Below are 13,327 nucleotides of genomic sequence, written 5' to 3'. Positions count from 1 at the left end.
AACATATAACTGCACCGCTGAACGGCAAATAAATTTTGTTTTTGTGCCACTAATACACGCCAAAAAGGGCTGTAATTTTCGCACTTCACCACACAACAGCTAATAAGCCCTTTTTTACCCACTAATGAAAGCCCAAAAATAATTTAGAACATATAACTGTCACTACCAGAGCTTTGAGACGTTCTCATAGCTCTGTTTCCACACCCCTGTGATGATGTCACTACTAGAGCTAGGAGGAGTTCTCTTCCCTGTTTCTCCACCTCTGTGATGAGGCCTTTACTTTTGGTTTCCTTCCTCCCAGCTGTTCTTCCTGTGTTTGATTTCGCTGCCTTTAAATCACCCCTCCTCCTTTGTAGAGGTGCGGATTATACTCTTCATTTTGAGCTGTATCTCTCGCTTGAGTCTCTTCACATGTGTTACTTCTCTTCACTGGATCTGTGTCCTGCTGATGCGAGTACTTCAGATATAGTCTGCTGACTTCAGATCTGTTTGCACTGCGGCTGCAGCACCTCAGTTAAGTGTACAGACATTGTGTTTATCTGTTCTTTGCTGACTGGATCCGAGGCGACCCCGGTTCCGTCCATATACTGAGCAGGGTACCGGTGGCCGTGCCCCTTCCACTATTCTAGGGGTTTCAGTGGTCTTCAGCCTTAGGTACGCGGGCATGTCTCGATCTACCATTCGGATCCGGACATGCGCATAGCAGCGTAGGGAGAGCTTTTAGGGTCTGGCAGGGGTCACCCTTATTCCTCCCTAGAGTGGGTCCGTCAGTTGTTATTCTCTGTGTGCACTCTGGTTGCTCATTTACAGCCGTGACAATAACTTCACTGCACAAGGGAAAATAAGATATATAAATATTTCCTTGTAATAAACCCTGTTAATGGCTGTATCAAACAGCACTTGCACCCCAATAACAAGAATGGTTTGCTGGAATTACAGAGCTGTATAATGGCAATTTGGATCCTCAGTCAGTGAAGCTAGGTGTAATAGGATTGTTCCTATTAGGCCTCTTTCACACGGGCGTCAGTTTTTTTGCCCGGATAGAGCCGGGTGCGTTGCAGGAAAATGCACGATTTTCCCGCGCGAGTGCAAAACATTGTCATGCGTTGCACTCGCGTGAGAAAAATCGCGCATGTTTGGTACCCAAACCCGAACTTCTTCATAGAAGTTCGGGCGTGGGATTGATGTTCTGAAGATTGTATTATTTTCCCTTATAGCATGGTTATAAGGGAAAATAATAGCATTCTGAATACAGAATGCATAGTAAACCAGCGCTAGAGGGGTTAGAAAAAATAATAATAATAATTTAACTCACCTTAGTCCACTTGATCGCGAAGCCCCGCTGAGCGGCTGAACAGGACCTGGGGTGAGCTGCTCCATTAAATACAGGTTAAGGACCTTCGATGACGTCACTCCAGTCATCACATGGTACGTCACATGATCTTTTACCATGGTGATTCACCATGGTAAAAGACCATGTGATGACCGGAGTGACGTCATCGAAGGTCCTTAAGCGATATTTAATGGAGCAGCTCACCCCAGGTCCTGTTCAGCCGCTCAGTGCAGAGGAGACACAAGGAGATGCCGGGCTTCGCGATCAAGTGGACTAAGGTGAGTTAAATTATTATTTTTTAAAAATTAACCCCTCTAGCGCTGGTTTACTATGCATTCTGTATTCAGAATGCTATTATTTTCCCTTATAACCATGTTATAAGGGAAAATAATAATGCTCGGGTCCATCCCGATCGTCTCCTAGCAACCGTACTTGCTTGCGGATGCCATCCGATTTTCAAACACCCCATTCATTTCTATGGGGCCTGCGTCACGTCGAAATCGAACAATATAGAGCATGCTGCGATTTCAACTGAACGCACAAGTGATGCGTTAACAACAACATCGCTCATGTGCACAGCCCCATAGAAATGAATGGGTCAGGATTTAGTGCGGGTGCCATACGTTCGCCGCACGGATCGCACCCGCACGGAAAACTCGCCCATGTGAAAGGGGCCTTACCCAGGCTGTAACCTCCCCTACTGAACCCTGCATAAATGCTATGGAATGATTCATTCCTATCCTTTCCCTACACCTTGAATAATCTTTTCCTGAACATGTAAATTGTGTTTTTAACACAATGAAGTATTTCATAGCACTGTCCCTAGCGCCTGCTGACATCATACCCTGCACTAATTACACTGGAAAATGGCAGAATCCAAGATGGCTGAGGCTATTTTTAGGGCTGATATATCACAGAAAAAATTGTTATAAGATTAGGTGCACTACTGCAGTGGATGCAAACAGTAACATCTGACTAACCCTCACACTGATGTTAAAATGAGACATTAACCTGTATATCCTAATATTAAGGACACACCTGAGCCCGCACACCACACCAAGGTTTTTCAAGTGGCACGGGACCTAACGCTAAACCTAGCTTATGTACTATGTTACTATGTTACCTGTACTGTATGGGTAGTACCTACAGCCAGTGGGCAAATCACAGCAGGGACAGTACAGGGCTGGCTGGCTGCTTATTGGCTGCATGCATGGCATTATGGGTGATCCTGCGTTCCCAGAGTTGCTTGCTCCATGTCCTCACACGTGCATCAGCCATTTTATGAAAAAATGCAATTCATTACCACGAAATGTGAGAAAATTCAATTTGGTGCAAATTGAATTTTTCCTAAAATTCGGATCAAATTCCACTTTGTCAACTTTGATTCCCTCATCTCTAATTATTACATTCCTCTTAAACTCTTTTAGTGAATCCACCATCACCACCTCCTCAGGCAGAGAGTTCCATAGTCTCACTGCTCTTACCGTAAATAATCCTCTTCTATGTTTGTGTACAAACCTTTCCTCCAGACGCAGAGGATGTCCCCTCGTCACAGTCACAGTCCTGGGGATAAATAGATGATGGGAGAGATCTCTGCACTCTGCACTGTAGTTATTTGATTGTCCCTCAGTTGTCTTTTTTCTAAAATTATTAACCACAATTTTGCTAATCTTTCTGGGTACTGTAGTCCACCCATTCCAGTTATTACTTTAGTTGCCCTCCTCTGAACCTTCTCCAGCTCAGCTCTTTCTACCTTGTTCACAGGAACCCAGAACTGTACACAGTACTCCATGTGTGGTCTGACTAGTGATTTGTAAAGTGGCAGGACTATGTTCTCATCACGGGCATCTGTGCCCCTTTTGATGCAACCCATTATCTTATTGGCGTTGGCAGCAGCTGCCTGACACTGGTTTCTACAGCTTAGTTTGCTGTCCACTAAAATTCCTAAGTAGGGTTGAGTGAACCCGAACTGCAAACTGTGAAATAATAGCAGTCAGTTGCCTGCACGCGTGTGTGTTTCAGGCCCTGCAAGTGCACAGTGTCACACCAGTGCAACTCATATCATGTGTCACAGTAGATTACATCAAAATATATATATATATATATATATTGACTGTGAAGTAATAGCAGTCAGTTGCCTGCATGCATGTGTGTTTCAGGCCCTGCAAGTGCACAGTGTCACCAGCACAACTCATATCTTGTGTCACAGTAGATTACATTTAAAAAATAAATAACATTTTGACTGTGAAATAATAGCAGTCAGTTGCCTGCATGCATGTGTGTTTCAGGCCCTGCAAGTGCACAGTGTCACCAGTGCAACTCATATCTGGTGTCACAGTAGATTACATTAAAAAAATAATAATATTTTGACTGTGAAATAATGGCAGTCAGTTGCCTGCACGCGTGTGTGTTTCATGCCCTGCAAGTGCATAGTGTCACCAGCGCAACTTATATCTGGTGTCACAGTAGATTACATTTTTTATTTTTTTTACTACAATTTTGACTGTAATAGATTGAATAGCAGTTAGTTGTCTGCAAGTGTGTGTGTCAGGCCTACAGCGTCTACTCCGCCAACTTCTGCCAGTGCACAATGCAACTCATATCTGGTGTCACAGTAGCTTGCACGCATAGTACAACTAAACTAGTCACACCAGTGCAACTCATATCTTGTGTCACAGTAGATTACATAAAAAAAAAAAAGACTTTGACTGTGAAATAATAGCAGTCAGTTGCCTGCACACGTGTGTGTTTAAGGCCCTGCAAGTGCACAGTGTCACACCAGCGCAACTCATATCTGGTTTCACAGTAGATTACATAAAAAAAATAATAATAATATTTTGACTGTAAAATAAAAGCAGTCAGTTGCCTGCGCGCGTGTGTGTCTCAGGCCCTGCAAGTGCATAATGTCACCAGCACAACTCATATCTTCTGCCTACTTCTGCCAGTGCACAGTGCAACTCATATCTGGTGTCACAGTAGCTTGCACGCATAGTACAACTAAACTAGTCACACCAGTGCAACTCATATCTTGTGTCACAGTAGATTACATAAAAAAAAAAACTACTTTGACTGTGAAATAATAGCAGTCAGTTGCCTGCACACGTGTGTGTTTCAGGCCCTGCAAGTGTACAGTGTCACACCAGTGCAACTCATATCTTGTGTCACAGTAGATTACATAAAAAAAAAATATATAATAATAATATTTTGACTGTGAAATAATAGCAGTCAGTTGCCTGCACGCGTATGTGTTTCAGACCCTGCAAGTGCACAGTGTCACACCAGTGCAACTTCTATCTTGTGTCACAGTAGATTACATAAAAAAAAAAAAAACTATTTTTGACTGTGAAATAATAGCAGTCAGTTGCCTGCACATGTGTGTGTTTCAGGCCCTGCAAGTGCATAGTATCACCAGCGCAACTTAGATCTGGTGTCACAGTAGATTATTTTTTTTTTTTTTAAACTACAAATTTGACTGTAATAGATTGAATAGCAGTTAGTTGTCTGCAAGCGTGTGTGTCAGGCCTACAGCGTCTACTCTGCCAACTTCTGCCAGTGCACAGTGCAACTCATATCTGGTGTCACAGTAGCTTGCACGCATAGTACAACTAAACTAATAAAAAAAAAAAAGACAGGCAGAGGCAGGCCACCCCGCAGGGGCCGTCGTGATCATGGTGATGTGATTCCCTTTGGCCCTAGAATAATGCCCAGTGTTCAGAGGCCACGTACCCTGAACTCGAAAAGTTCTGAGGACATAGTTGACTGGCTAACACAGGACACCCAATCTTCTACAGATTCCGCTCGGAAACTTGACGCACCATCCTCTTCCAGGTCAGCTTGGAGCACCTCTCAAGTTACCACTCGCCAGCCTGCCGCCGCCACCAACACTAGCACCACAGCTGCTTCACTTGATCTGTCAGAGGAGTTATTTACACATCAGTTGAAAGAAATGAGTGATGGGCAACCATTATTGCCAGAGGATGTAGATAACAGGGATATGTCTCAGTCAGGCAGCATTACACACACGACGTACGGTGTGATGATGATAATGTTGTACTCGCTGCTGCTTCCTTTGCTGAGTTGTCAGATACAAGTGAAGCGGTTGATGATGACGATGTGTCCGTGGATGTCACGTGGGTGCCCGCTCGAAAAGAAGAACAATAGGGGGAGGAGGAGATGAGTTGGAAGCAGGGGGAGGTCGTCACAAGGAGCTAGTGGCACAGTCAGACAGCATGTATCGGCACCTGGGGTCAGCCAGACAGCACTCCAATCAACGCATGCTGTTGCCACCACCAGAATGCCGTCATTGCAAAGCTCAGCAATGTGGCATTTTTTTTGTGTGTCTGCTGATAACAGAGATGCCATTTGCAACCTGTGCCAAAAGAAACTGAGTCATGGGAAGTCCAACACCCACCTAGGTACAACTGCTTTGCGAAGGCACCGAAGGCACATGATCTCACATCACAAACACATTTGTACAAGCAGCACACAAACTCAAAGCCACCATCCTCCTCCTGGTCCAGCATCTTCAGCCACGTCAACCACTGCTGTCCTCCTTGCCCCCTCTCAACCACCCGCCACTCCGCCTCTCGCCTTGAGCAGTTCCTGCTCATCTGCCCACAGTCAGGTGTCTGTCAAGGACATGTTTGAGCGTAAGAAGCCAATGTCACAGAGTCACCCCCTTTCCATCTGACCAATGATGCCTGGTCTGCAAAGCAAGGTCAGGGCAGGTATATCACCTACACTGCGCATTAGGTAAGCCTGCTGACGGCTGCCAAGCATGGAATGTGTGGCTCTGCAGAGGAGTTGGTGACACTGCCACGACTTGCAGGCAGGCTTGCTGCCTCCTCCTCTACTCCTCCTACTCCATCCTCTTCACTAACCTCCTCGGCTGAGTCCTCTTCTGCTGCTGCGTCTTGCTCCACATCAACTGCACACCCCCAGCTCCCCAGGTGCATTGAATTTGGGCAAGTTGACACATGTGCCGTGCATGGCACATGTGTGTAATCTGATCGTACAACGCTTTGTGCATAAGTACCCAGGCTTACAGGACGTCCTCAAGCAGGCTAAGAAGGTGTGTGGCCATTTCAGGCTTTTCTACAATACCATGGCGCACTTTTCATATATTCAGCGGCGCAACAACATGCCACAGAGGCGCTTGATTTGTGACAGCCCGACGCGTTGGAATTCAACACTCCTAATGTTCGACCGCCTGCTCCAACAAGAAAAAGCCATCAACGAGTATTTGTATGACCGGGGTGCTAGGACAGCCTCTGCGGAGCTGGGAATTTTTTTGCCACGTTACTGGACGCTCATGCGCAATGCCTGTATGCTCATGTGTCCTTTTGAGGAGGTGACAAACCTAGTCAGTCGCACCGAAGGCACCATCAGTGACATCTCCCATTTGTTTTCTTCCTGGAGCGTGCCCTGCGAAGAGTGCTGGATCAGGCCGTAGATGAGTGTGAAGAGGAAGAGTTGTGGTCACCATCATCACCACCAGAAACAGCCTTATCAGCATCGTTTGCTGGACCTGCTGCAACGCTGGAAGAGGAGTCTGAGGAAGAGGAGTCAGAGGAGGAATGTGGCTTGGAGGAGGAGGAGGAAGACCAACCACAACAGGCATCCCAGGGTGCTCGTTGTCACCTATCTGGTACCCGTGGTGTTGTACGTGGCTGGGGGGAAGAACATACCTTCAGTGAGATCAGTGAGTTTGAGGACCGGGACATGAGTAGCTCGGCATCCAATCTTGTGCAAATGGGGTCTTTCATGCTGTCGTGCCTGTTGAGGGACCCTCGTATAAAAAAGGCAGAAGGAGAACGACCTGTACTGGGTGGCCACGCTACTAGAACCCCGGTATAAGCAGAAAGTGCCTGAAATGTTACTGAATTACCGGAAGTCGGAAAGGATGCAGCAGTTACAAAATAAATTAAAAAGTATGCTTTACACAGCGTATAAGGGTAATGTCACAGCACAACAGGAATCTAACAAGGGAAGAGGTGAAAGTAATCCTTATACCACGACCACACCAGCAAGGACAAGACGCTTTACAGACGTGTCGTTGATGGAGGACATGCAGAGCTTTTTAAGTCCTACGCATCGCCACAGCCCTTCGGGGTCCACCCTCAGAGAACGATTCGACCGACAGGTAGCAGACTACCTCGCCTTAACTGCAGATATCGACACTTGACTACTGGGTGTGCAGGTTTGACCTGTGACCTGAGCTATCCCAATTTGCAATAGAACTTCTGGCCTGCCTCGCTTAAAAAAAAAGAGGACAGCCTCTGCGGAGCTGGGTATTTTTGGGCCGCGTTACTGAATGCTCATGCACAATGGCTGTAGGCTCATGTGTCCTTTTGTGGAGGTGACAAACCTGGTCAGTCAAACCCAAGGCAACATCATCGACCTCATCCCATATGCGTTTTTTCTGGAGTGTGCCCTGCGAAGAGTGCTGGATCAGGCCGTAGATGAGCATGAAGAGGAAGAGTTGTGGTCACCATCACCACCAGAAGCAGCCTTGTCGTCGTTGATTGCTGAACCTGCGGAAACGCAGAGAGAGGAGTCTGAAGAAGAGGAGTCAGAGGAGGAAGGTGGCTTTGCGGAGGTGAAAGACCAAACACAGCAGGCGTCCCAGAGGGCTAGTTGTCACCTTTCGGCGACTCTTGGTGTTGTTAGTGGATGGGTGGAGGAAGAGACCTTCAATGACATCAGTGAGGACAAGGAACGGGACCTTCCAACCTTGTGAAAATGGGGAGTTTGCGGTTGTGCAAATGGGCTGTTTGCGGTTGTTTGCGGTGCGTTAAACGGGGAGTTTGGTCTGTCAGAGTTTGGTCTGTCACTTTGAAGCGGGCGTAATCCTTACACTTCCTGACCAATACATCATACCTGATCGTATACACACACTGGATGTTTTAAAGCACGTTATTCTGAACAATTTAGGAATGTTAGGTGATGTATGCCCTTTATGGATTAAAACCCGACTCTGCGTCAACTACATAATTTTCCTTGGGAGTTTTGCCATGGACCCCCCTGCGGCATGCCACAGTCCAGGTGTTAGTCCCCTTGAAACAACTTTTCCATCACTATTGTGGCCAGAAAGAGTCCCTGTGGGTTTTAAAATTCGCCTGCCTATTGAAGTCTATGGCGATTCACCCAGTTTGCCCATTTGCGAACATCTGCGGAAATTAATGTTCGCCATTCGCGAACGGAAATTTTTATGCTCGCGACATCTCTAATTGTAGGGTGACATATTTACATTTTTTGCTGTAAATTACCTATGAGGCCTGCACTGCATACAGTATGTGACAGGCAGGCACATAAATTCAGCAAATCCATCTGTTCCATTGTAGGGGTGACATATCCACAATTTTTTATGTAAAAAAAACACTGTGCTTAATTTCAGAGATTGAAATATAATCTCAGTTGAATCCATCTTTTTCATTTATGATTAAAGAAACCCTTTATTTGGGGGAAATAAAGTACCTTTTTACCCTGTACTTCTGACAGTCCAATAAAACCGCCAAAAACTGCAGTAAAATTTTTCGCTGAAAAATTCTAATTTTTGCTGCTAGAAAGTACATTTGCGGACTGCGCTGCATCCCTGTCAGTCAAATAAGGCCAGTAAATACCACAGTTTTTAGGCTTCAAATTCTAATTTTTGGGTGTAAAGTACCTCTGAGGCCTGCACATGTGACAGGCAGGCACATAAATTCTGTAAATTCATCTGTTCCATTGTAGGGGTGACATATCCAACATTTTTTATGTAAAAAAAATCCATGTGCTTCATTTGTGAGAATGAAATATAATCTTAGTTAAATCCATCTGTTTCATTTAGAGTTAAAAAAAATAAAAAAAATTGGGGGGGGCAATAAAGTACCCTTTTGCCCTGTGCTGCATTCCTGACTGTCCAATAAAACCTCCAAATACTTTAGTTACATTTTTTGTTGAAAAATTCTAAATTTTGTTGCTAGAAAGTACATTTGCGGCCTACGCTGCTTTCCTGTCAGTCAAATAAAACTAGTAAATACCGCTGTTACATTTTTGATCTTCAAATACCCATTTTTGGGTATAAAGTACCTCTGAGGCCTGAACATGTGACATGCAGGCACATAAATTCAGCAAATCCATCTGTTCCATTGTAGGGGTGACATATCCACAATTTGTTATGTAAAAAAACCCTCTGCTTTATTTGTGACATTGCAATATAATCTCAGTTAAATCCATCTGTTTCATTGTATGTGAGAAACTTTTTTTGGCAATAAAGTACCTTTGCTTCTTGCACTGCATAGAAGACTGGGCAATAAGTTTTAAAAAATTCATCTGTTCCATTGTTGGGTGACATTAACCCATTTTTCCCGTCAAAAAAACCCTGCTCTGCCTAGGTGACAGGGACCTAAATTTCTAAAATTCATCTGTTCCATTGTTGGGTGACATTAAATCATTTTGGCCTTAAAAAAAACCCTGCTCTGCATTGTTCACAAGGAACTTAAGTAAAGTTTTACTTTAGTAAAAACATCTTTTACTTTGCTGGGTGACCGCAAAAAATGAGGAGAGCATCAAACAAGAGACATAGCCCTGGTCGTGGTGCTGCTGGTATTGGTGGAGCTCCTGTTGCAGGGAGAGGATGTGGTCGATCTGTGCCAGCTACACGCCCAAGTGAAACACCTTCCTCAGGTGCGAGTAGGTGACAAAACCTTCAGCATTATTTGGAGGGGCCAAATGCGGCGCTATGAATGGTGAGGCCAGAACAAGTACAGGCAATAGTAGATTGGGTGGCTGACAGTGCCTCCAGTTCCTTCACATTATCTCCCACCCAGTCACCTGCTGAAAGATCAGAGATGGCACCTGCAGCCCATGGCCATCAGTCTTTCACCTCACCCCCTTGCAAATCAGACAAGCAGTCTGAGCCCCAAGTTATGCAGCAGTCTCTTATGCTTTTTGATGTCTCTGCTGGTAGGGTTTCCCAGGGTCATCCACATAGCCCTGCCCCAGAATGGAAGAGATTGGGTGTACTGATCCCCAACCACTTATGTTTCAGGATGAGTACATGGGAGGACCACTGCAGCACATCTCGGATGATGACGAAACACAGGTGCCAACTGCTGCGACTTTCTGCAGTGTGCAGACCGACAAGGAGGGCAGGTGTGAAACTGGGTGGAAGATGATGTGGAATCAAGGTCATGCGAGTGACCTGTGTAGTTCGGAGGAAGAGGCGGTGGTCGCACAGAGCCACCATCACAGCAAAATAGGGCCCGGGATGCAAAAGCAGAGAGGCCGTCCCCTAGACAGTATGCCTGCTACTGCCTACCGCACCAAGGTATTGAGCACATCAAAGCCAGCTCCAAGGATTTCCCTGGCATGGCAGTTCTTCAGACAATGTGCTGACGACAAGACACGAGTGGTTTGCACACTGTGCACTCAGAACCTGAAGCGAGGCATTAACATTCTAAACCTGAGCACAACCTGCATAACCAGGCATCTAAATGCAAAACATGAGCTGCAGTGGAGTAGACACCTCAAAAACCAAGAAATGTCTCTGGCTCCTCCTGCTTCCTCTTCTACTGCAGCCTCGGCCTCTTCATCCCCCTCTGGAGTGACAGTGGTACTTGCCACCACGCAAACGGTCACCAAGCATCTCCACAATGTCCCACGGAGGCATTCATCTGTCTATCTCCCAAACACTGGAGCGAAAAAGGAAGTACCCCCTACCCACCTATGATCTCTGGCCCTGAATGCCAGCATTTCCAAATTTGTGGCCTTTGAAATGCTGTCATTCCGTCTGATGGACACGGACAGTTTTAAGAATCTGATGGTGGTGGCTGTCCCACAGTACATTGTGCCCAGCCGCCACTTCTTTTCCAGGCGAGCCATCCCTTCCCTGCACAACCAAGTGGGGGACAAAATCAGGTCTTCACTGTGCAATGCCATCTGTGGCAAGGTCCACCTAACTACGGATACGAGGATCAGTAAGCACGGTCAGAGACGTTATATCTCCCTAACAGCACACTGGTTAAATGCAGTGGTAGCTGGGCCTGAGACGGATAGCAGTTTGGCGCATGTCCTTCCACCACCGAGGATTGCAGGGCATTTCTCTTTGCCTCCTGTTGCTTCCTACTCCACTTCCTACTCCTCTACCGCATCCTCATCCAGTTTGCATAACACTTTCACCACCAACTTCAGCCAAGCAAAGGGGAAACAACTGCAGGCAGTTTTGAAACATATCTGTTCGGGGGACAAACCCCACACCGCGCAGGAGCTGTGGACGGGCATGGAACAACAGACCGATGAGTGGCTGGGGCTAGTGAGCCTCAAGCCCGACCTGGTGGTGTGCGATAATGGGCAAAATCTCATAGCAGCTCTGGGCCTAGCCAGTTTGACGCACATCCCTTGCCATGTGCTGAATTTGGTGCTACAGAAATTCCTGAAAAATTACCCCAATATGTCAGAGCTGCTGCAGAAAGTGTGGGCAGTCTATGAGCGCTTTTGGCGTTCTCACCCTGCTGCTGCTCGCCTGTCAGCACTGCAGCCTAACTTCAGCCTTCCCGCTCACCGCCAAATATGAAACATGCCTACAGGAGGAAATCCACTGTGCACATGCTGGCCAGACTGTGCGAGGTGCAGGCGATAGTGGAGTTTCAGCTGCAGCACACACAGGTGAGTCTGCGAAACAGCACCACTTCACCACCAATGAGTGGGCTTCCGTGCGAGACCTGTGTGCCTTGTTGCTCTGTTTTGAGGACTCCAACAACATGGCCAGTGACAATGACGCTGTTCTCAGTGTTACTATCCCACTTCTATGTCTCCTTGAAAAACCTCTTCGGGCGATGATGGAAGAAGATGTGGCAAAGGAGGAAGAGGGATCATTTACAAGGGTTTCAGGCCAGTCATTCACAAGTGGCTCCGAGGGTGGGTTCCTGCACCCACAAACACTAGGTACACAATTGTCAAGCCAGGGCACAGTTCTGGAGGATGAGGAGGAGGAAATGGAGGAGACAGAACTATGTTCACAGCAGGGTGACGCCCAAACCAGCTCATGGGCATCACTGGTGCCAGGCTGGGGGGGATACAGAGGACACAGATGATACACCTCCCACAGAGCCTGGCACACATGAGCGATTATATGCAGCAGTATCTCTGCAATGACCGCCGAATTGGCCACATTCTAACTTGTGCTGATTACTGGGTGGCCACGCTACTGGATCCCCGTTACAAGAACAACGTACCTTCCTTAATTCCATCACTAGAGCGTGATCAGAAGATGCGCGAGTGTAAACGCATGCTGGTGATGGCATTTCCATCTGATAGCGGGGGCTCAGTGGAAGCACAAGGCGAAGGCCGAGGAGGAGGAAGATGTCGCCAACGCAGCTGGGGCACCACCAGCACCTCAGAAGGCAGGGTTAGCATGGCCAAAATGTGGAAAAGTTTTCTTAGCAGGAGGCAGCATTTAAGCAACCTTGGTGGAGCAGTATGTGTGCACACATCTACACGTACTGACTGATGGGTCTGCCCCCGTCAACTTCTGGGTCTCCAAATTGGGCACATGGCCTGAGCTTGCCCTTTACGCCTTGGAGGTGCTGGCCTGCCCTGCAGCCAGTGTATTGTTTGAACGTTTGTTTAGCACGGCAGGAGTGGGTTATCACAGACAAGCACAGTCGCCTGTCCACAGTCAATGTGGTCAAGCTCAATAAAATGAACCAGGCAGGGATCCCACAGGGCTTGTCCGTACCTTGTGCAGAATATACATGTATAGCGGCCTCACCCAGTCATTGTTGAACTCCAGCACACTTTCTCTCTGTTTTATTTTTTATATTTCCAAATGTCTTGGGGTCTACCCAAATTCAAACAAAAAATAATGATAATAAAATAAAATGAAAAACAAAAACCTCCTCCTCCTTCACCGCCGATTCCACCTACAACGCCTCCTCAACCTATTACTCCATATGGACCTCCTCCTACTAGATCAAGATTATTATTTTGTATTTTTATGTATTTTATGTTTTT

The 13,327-nt window shown here is 46.5% G+C and overlaps 1 protein-coding gene across 1 annotated transcript in view; it reads left to right on the top strand.

The window, feature by feature from the left end:
* The window catches only part of TRPM2 (transient receptor potential cation channel subfamily M member 2), a 1,289,439-nt gene that overhangs the window by 1,182,578 nt on the left and 93,534 nt on the right, over positions 1-13,327 (top strand). The window lies entirely within an intron of this gene.

This window comes from Bufo gargarizans, chromosome 8 (assembly GCF_014858855.1).
Source record: "Bufo gargarizans isolate SCDJY-AF-19 chromosome 8, ASM1485885v1, whole genome shotgun sequence".
Lineage (NCBI taxonomy): Eukaryota > Metazoa > Chordata > Amphibia > Anura > Bufonidae > Bufo > Bufo gargarizans.
Note: the sequence above shows the minus strand (reverse complement) of the source record. Positions and strands in the feature narration are given on the sequence as shown.